Consider the following 8145-nt stretch of genomic DNA (forward strand, 5'->3'; position numbering starts at 1 on the left):
TATATACACTTATCAGTTATCAGTATGCAATAATGCGTGTAGAAGTACCTCCTCCATTCTTGTAGGCCAGGTAGGGGAAGCGCCAGACATTACCAAGACCCACAGCAAATCCGATCATAGAAAGCAGGTATTCAGTCTTGCTGTTCCAGTTTCCACGTTCGGTATTCTCATCTCCATCATTCGGATTAGAATTCAGATCAGCCTGAATGAAATTAACAATGGCAAACATTTTATTCATACTTACCGTATTTCATAATTTTGCATTACAGGTCAATATTTTTCGTCTTAAAAGGTGCATCTCCCTCTTCCTCAAGACCATTTTATATATTTCAGTGATTCCACTCACGCCAACAATGTTACACAATGAAGAAAATGGAATCTTAATATGAAATATAAAGGCAGCAATGAAAATGTGTCAAGAGAAACTATCTGGTCCATAAAGTTTCAACAAGGCCCCATTAAGCCAATATATGTGGCACTCCTTTGTCCCAACTTTTTCCTTGTCTCGATGTTGTTGGCTGCTTTGTTTGTACGTTTCCATTAAGGGTTGATGACTCCTACTCTCAAAGACAGCACATAACACAAACAAGGTTCATGCTCCTTTGATGGCAGGCCTTGAAGTGATTAATCTCTATTGTGTGATTTTCGTGAAAATTGTTGTTGTTGATTCGTATGCAGCCTGTGGCTGCCGGTTGCATTATTTCTGAAAGTGCCGCTGATGGTGCCCCAATTACCAGTGAGTTGGTACTCATTTTGCCGAATTCGGAAGGATGACAGGCTGAGTCAACCCACCTGGTGTTATGTAACGGCACGTCACCAAGATCTAAAGCCAACACCTGGCTGACAAAAGTATTGAAGTGGATTGATAATCTGCAGAGCAAAGTAGAATTTCCAGGTACCTTTACAAATCGTGGAAGGCAAATTAATCTTCTGTGGTCTCAAAACGTACCAGTACCATGCAATTCTGGGAAAATCTGATAATCCTGATTACAACCTATGTACAAAATCATTCAAAACACTCGTCTTTCTACAAAACGTTCTACACCTGTCTCATTTTCTTCCGAATCATTTTAATCTCCTACAAATAGAAACATACAGGTGCAGTAAGTTTGTTTTCCCCAAGTCCTTCACAAACCGGCTGACAATGCCTGACGTTCGACTGAAGAAGGCACAGAAATGATAAATGTATTGGTTGATCACGTATCGTGAGATTCCATCACCTTACGCAATTGTGAATCGTACTAAAATACGCAATTTGGCATCTGTCTGTCTGATTAATTTTTGACCCGATACATTCCATCGTTCCTTATCCAATCTCAACCAAACTTGACAGGATGACTAAGGGTTGCAAAATAAAGGTTGTGGCCATTCATTCCCCCCCCACCCCCTCCCGAAGGGGGCTTTCTCCCCCCGAGCGGGTATTCCCCACCATTGCCATCAATGGGTTGCGTGTTGGTGTATATTCATGTTAAGTTAGTTTCATCGTGGCGTTTTTCCAAGGCGGCTTCTAATAACAAAACTAACGATATTAGCTACACATTATTACAAAACAATATTGATACCAATAATATCCACCTCCAAGGGGTTTTTCCTCCTTGAACAAACGTCGAGTCAACGTTTATAAATAGCTTATCATGCCATTTTCGTGGGCGGCCCAACGGCTTCTACCAAAGGTAAAAATTTTATAAACCACAAACACATATAACTACGATTGGAATGTACTCTTTAGACCCCTTATATCACATACATACTCTATAGGCTTACCCTTGGCGATGGCTTTGTGAGCAAAGATATCTAGTTTCCCTTGTGGCCCCAGAACCAAACCAACAATATATTTATAACAACCCACAGTCTCCACCCCAACATGATTAATAGCAGGAAGAGTCCTGGTTGTTCCAAACTTCTTCCATTTAAGAATTATGGAGGCAACTGTGCTCTTGGGAACCTTCAATGCAGCAGAAATTTTTTTTGTAGGCTTCCCCAGATCTGTGCCTCGACAAAATTCTGTCTGAGCTCTGCAGGCAGTTCCTTCGACCTCATGGCTTGGTTTTTGCTCTGATATGCATTGTCAGCTGTGAGACCTTATATAGGCAGGTGTGTGCCTTTCCAAATCATGTCCAATCAATTGAATTTACCACAGGTGGACTCCAATCAAGGTGTAGAAACATCTCAAAGATGACCAAGAGAAATGGGAGGCACCTGAGCTAAATTTCAAGTGTCATAGCAAAGGGTATGAATACTTATGTCAATGTGATATTTCAGTTTTTTTCTTTTTAATAAATTTGCAAAACTCTCTAAAATCCTGTTTTCTCTTTGTCATTATGGGGTGCTGAGTGTAGATTGATGAGGGAAAAAATGAATTTAAACGATTTCAGCATAAGGCTGCAACATAAAATGTGAAAAAACTGAAGGGGTCTGAATACTTTCTGAATGCACTGTATGTAACCAGGTGGTATTGTTACATATTTATGTGAATGTATGTGAATTACTATTCAGGTCTTTGCTTATCAATGTGTAGTCAATTAAAGGTTGTTGTGATTAAAGGGTCAGGAGCCCTTCTGGGGAAAAGGAGACCGGAAACGGAAGAAGAAAAGACACGAGGTCCGGGAGAAGGACGATTCTTCTTCTTCCTCGCCGAGCTCGGACGCGAGCGGTATCGCTATTGAGCAACGTAACAGAATCGGCGTTTGAAAGCCCGACGGGCGAAAGTAATTACCCCTTGACACGTCAATGTGCCGTGGGTTCGTGCACGGAACCAAGCGTCCGGCACAGTTCACTTCACCGTCTACCAGGACGCGTACGGGTCGCACTTTGGGCCTCGCGCGTGGTGCAAGCCGCGCTTGGTTTTGCCCCGTCTACAAGGACACGTACGGGTCGCACTTTGGGCCTCGCGCACGTTGCAAGCCGCGTTTGGTTTTGCCCCGTTGCTTGGCAAGGAGGTGTGCGCTGCAGCAGCTGTCCCCGGTACGAGACGGGCACGTTTGGAGCATGTCCGCCCGGGGTTCGTTCAACCGCCCGTGTGCGGAGAAGAGAGACATTGTGAGAGACATTGACCACAGAGGGAATCGGGAGTGGGGCTCACGTGAGGAATGTATAAGATGGCCATCTTAGAGTTAGTGTAGATGAGTTTACATCTTTGTAGTATTGATTGCTGATTGTTGATGGTTGATTGCTCGGGGAATATATCATCGATTATTCCGGATCCTTGGTGTGGGGTTTCTTATTGATTGGAATTCATCTTGATTGCGTTATGAAAGCGCATACATAATAGATCTTTCTGGCGGAGTTCCTCTCACGGTCCGGGGGTCACCGAGACCAGGTAGTCACCGGGAGGACCACGTAACAGTATTAAAGCACTGATAATTCCACAACGGAATATAGCGTAAATCCCGCGAGAGTTGGTGTACCGCGGGATTTGGAGCGGAGGTTGCGTGAGCTGCGGGGAATTGTGGGTGACGTTTGAGACCCGAGAAGACGGTCGGCTATCTTCTTATGAGGAGTTTGCACGTGAGGCCCGTGTGGTGCTATACCATTGGGGGTGGTCTCCAGAGAATGGCACTGGTTTTGTATGAGATACAACACGTATTTCTGCCATCGCCATTTTTACTCCCGCTAGGGAGTAATGCATTCACTCGTGTCCATTTGTGTGCGTTTGTGAACAAGATATCTGGAAAAGTTCTGAACGGATTTGGATGGAAGTTGGTGGGATGATTGCCCTTGGGATAAGGAAGAATTGATTAGTTTTTGGTGAAGCTCAGGATATTATTCCCGATCCAGGAATTTTTTACCATTGGAAGATAGGGCTCTTTTTTTAAACATTATCTTCTATATATTCTATATTTAACATTGTCAAATGAAAATAGTTTTCATATTTGTTGTAAATGTAGTTTAAACTCGTGGTTATGCGTTAGAGCGGTGTATTTTTTTTTAGCAGCGTCGTCTTCAATGTTCAATTTTTTTTTCTAATAAAGACATATTCTGTCATTTTAAAACCACCAGTGTCTATTAGGTTTCCCCATTTCATAAAATGTATCGTTTGATATGTATAATGCTTAAAATTTTTTTTTTTTTTTTTTTAACCTCAGAAGAGATATCAACATTTAGCTCAGCGAATGTCATTCGCGGTGTCAATATTTGATGAACTTATAAAGACTTAGTTCCAGATTTGTCAATGGCTGAGGTATCTATCTATAATTCCAGTAATCTCTGTCTGTACGTTTGTACGTTTGTACGTTTGTCTGTTTGTCTGTGACCGCTGTTTCTCGACAACTACCGGTCCGATATACTTGAAACTTGCCAGGTATATTGCTGGGGACCCGAGGATGTGCCTTTTCAAGGTTTGAAATTAATCGGACAAGTACTTACCGAGCTATGGCGATTTAGCCGTTCGCCGTTCGCTTTGCCGTTGCGAATGGACCAAACCATTCATGTAAATAGAGGGGGGGGGGGGGGGGTTCTGTGGTCGTTCGCTTTGGCTTTGCGAATGGACCAAACCATTCATGTAAATAGAGGGGGGGGGGGGGTTCTGTGGTCGTTCGCTTTGGCTTTGCGAATGGACCAAACCATTCATGTAAATAGAGGGGGGGGGGGGGGGGTTCTGTGGTCGTTGCGAATGGACCAAACCATTCACATCGAATCATCGAATCACATCGAATGGACCAAACCGTTCGCTTTGGACCAAACCATTGCATGTAAATAGAGGGGGGGGGGGGGGGGGTTCTGTGGTCGTTGCGAATGGACCAAACCATTCATGTTTTTTTTTTTTTTTTTTTTGGCAAGGAACGGGCACCCACGTACGGGCACGTCCTAGCTTATATATAGTACGGGCATGCCCTAGTATTAACAAACGAATGAAACAGATTTGGCAAAATTCCAACTTTTTTTTTTTTTTAAGATCGCATATTCACCCAGGGTTGAGAGGCTGAAGAAGAAACCTCAGATGGGCTTCCCAGACCAAATAAATAATTCTGGTTCTGGCTCTGCGATTTTCAGGTTTATTACTCCCGCCAGGGAGTAACGCATTCGATCGTGTCTGTCCGTGTGTGTGTGTGTGTGTGTGTGTGTGTGTGTGTGTGTTCGTGAACAAGATATCTGGAAAAGTTCTGAACGGATTTGGATGAAAGTTGGTGGGATGATTGCACTTGGGATAAGGAAGAATTGATTAGTTTTTGGTGAAGCTCAGGATATTATTCCGGATCCAGGAATTGTTTTTGGAAAAATTTTTGGGAAAGATTTTTTCTGTTTTACTGCATTAAAGCTTTTATTCTTATTCTTAAATGACGTTTTTCTCCTCTAATTCCGACATATATCAAAATTCTCTGAGTTATGGCTTACTTTCTTTTTCATTTATTGTTTTGGGGAGAGGGGGTGTTAAACAAAACGTATTATTCCGACTAAACCCACGGCGGGAGTATGCGCTCTCCTGAGTGGCGTTCTAGTTGACTTTTGTCTTTTACTGTTACTGTTATTAGTCCCCTACCGGTGTACACCGGAGGGGACTATAGGTTTGCACGCCGTCCCTCCGTCTGTCAATCCGTCAGTCCGTCACGCAAAGAACAGTTTTCTGGACTTTTTTTCTAAACGCTTAAAGCTAATGATTTCAAACTGGGCACATGGTTTCCTCATGATAAGTTACAGGTCATGTTCGAACTTCACGACGTTTCGATCATTTCTAACAAAGTTATGGCACTTTGAACTTTGGTAATTTTGATAATTCTGATGATCCTTAACTCAGTGCCATTTTAAGTTTTAATTTCCTTTAAAAAAGATTTTCTCTGCAATAATAGGACCGATTGAGATCACATTTTCACCGTAGGGGGAACTCTGTCTGGAGAATATTTTAATGGTAATTATGACGTCACAGGTCATGTGGTTCGGTCGCCATATTGTTTTTCGTGAAAACACGAAAACCCCTTTTTGTCTGCAACGGCTGAACAGATCGAGGCCAAACTTTGCAGGCAGAATCGCATACACATGACGAACAAAAAAGTCAGCGAGCATTACGTCATGCATCACATGGTTTCAGAGTTACGACGTTTTTAAGCATGAACCTTTAAAACCGAGCTCCTCCCTCATTTTTGATCCAATCGAGGGGAAACTTCACAGATCTGTTCGGCACTAAAATGTCCTTTTGGAATTTGCGATCGGGCACGTGGTTTGGCAGATATCGTTAATTAAACGAAAATATTAAAAAAGATGGATATCTCTTGAATCGCTAGTACCTCAGACTGTGAGTTGGTAATAATTTATAAAATTCATAGTGCAATACGTCCACGGAGCGACCTTGCGGGCTCAACGAGGCGAGGCGTGACACACATGTGTCTCAGCATACCTCAGATCAAGTTTGAAAACCATCATCAACCGTACATAAATTTGCATATTCCATCATTTTTGACAAAGTTATGGCACTTTGAACTTTGGTAGGGGACATGTATTGCAGCGCAATACTCAGAATGCTTCTTTTTCAACTATTTTGCTTTGTAAAGTTACCACAGTGTGACAGTGACTGTTTTGCGAAGTGTTGCTGCCTATTCAGCTGAAATATTTTGAATGCCATGATTGTAGAACAGCAATGCTTGAATGAAATGAGTAACCATAACAGCTAAGATATAATCAATAATCAGAGCCGACACGGAAACAACCGAATAAAATCTTGAACCTATTGTCTGCTCCTCACTAGCACCCAACTTTTCTCATCTTTCTTGCAATCACCACCTTCCCACAGTAATAAAGCATGGGGAAACTAGACCGCGACTCAGTGGAGCGCATACTCCCGCCGTGCGTGGCCGCTGCTGAGCCCTATGTTCCAATGGTAAAAAAATCGTTCAAAAAATTCCTGGATCCGCAATAATATTGTGAGCTTCACCAAAAACTAATCAATTCTTCTTTATCCCAAGGGCAATCATCCCACCAACTTTCATCCAAATCCGTTCAGAACTTTGAGATATCTTGTTCACAAACACACATACACATACACACACGATCGAATGCATTACTCCCTGGAGGGAGTAATAAAGCTCGACTCTAAAAATAAAGTTTACAACATTTACGCTCAGATTTCAGAACGACTTGGAGTAGTATTAGTTGACTTGCTTGCAGAAAGCTATTTTAATAAGCTTACGAGAGACGTTTTTCATGATCAGACAAATATAATTCATGGATCTGCTGAAATTATATTTGAATTTCGAGCACAGTCGTCATGTCAGGAGCAGGCAATTGAAATCAAATAAATATATATATACAATGTGTATATCAGCACCAGTGGAGGAATTGCCAATATCCGGTCATCCATAAACCCCGAGGAAATATTATATCGTTGTAATGCTACGCGATAGGCACAGGTACACAAGCTTCTCACCTTTCCACGTCGAAATACGTAGTTCTTAAGGGCCGTCATCTTGCTCTCCTCCATCTCCATCTCCATCTCCATCTCCATCTCCATCTTGGGGTTTCTTCTTTGCAATGTTTGTTTCTCTCTTTTCTCCCAACCCCCACTATTCAACCACAGGCCACTTTCTCAATTGACATGGGAGCATTTATAAAGACCCAACCCGAGTGCATTACATGCTCATTGGATAACGAGTCCATTGCCACGCCCAATTTTTACCTCCCTTTCAATGAGGTCTCGAGAGATCTTGTCGGCGAGGGCACGGTTTTTCGAAGCTGTCAACGATCTTCACGCACGCTTTAAGTTCAGAGGCGGATTTAGAGGGGGGCGCAAGTGGTGCGCGCTCCCCCTTATTTTGATTTTAGAAAGTTCCGTTTTTGCCTAGCTGCCTAAGCTTTGATGTCGCCGCTGGCGCTGCGCTTAACCAATAGAATTTCAGAAGATAACGCACTGCGTGATGGAGTAGTTTTAGAAATTGTCAACATGTGGAGATTGGCTGTGGCTGTTTCGTCTCGAAATATGTCGTCGATCGCTGTAAAAATCGTTTAGTGGAGATTTGGCTTCACATCATGTCAGACAAAGGCGCGAATAGACAGCGTACTTTATTCGATATTTTTCCACCCAAGAAGGGTGACTGTAACCGGTAACAGGCTTAAACGAGAACGCCACTCAGTCGAGCGCATACTCCCGCCGTGGGTCAGGTTGGAATAGTACGATTTCACAAAAGTTTGAGGGAGTAGTTCAGTGACAACACAAGA

General features: G+C 42.7%; 1 pseudogene across 1 annotated transcript; it reads right to left on the reverse strand.

Moving 5' to 3' along the window:
• Positions 1-19: 19 nt before the first annotated feature.
• On the reverse strand, positions 20-7937 carry LOC144889310 (sodium- and chloride-dependent neutral and basic amino acid transporter B(0+) pseudogene; annotated as a pseudogene). Its single transcript, XR_013621690.1, has 2 exons — positions 7358-7937; positions 20-202 (listed from the first exon to the last, which is right to left on the reverse strand). The product of XR_013621690.1 is annotated as a sodium- and chloride-dependent neutral and basic amino acid transporter B(0+) pseudogene (transcript).
• Between the last annotated feature and the right edge of the window lie 208 nt (positions 7938-8145).

Source organism: Myxine glutinosa, unplaced genomic scaffold, assembly GCF_964187855.1.
Source record: "Myxine glutinosa unplaced genomic scaffold, kmMyxGlut1.1 SCAFFOLD_2516, whole genome shotgun sequence".
In the NCBI taxonomy this organism is placed as follows: Eukaryota; Metazoa; Chordata; class Myxini; order Myxiniformes; family Myxinidae; genus Myxine; species Myxine glutinosa.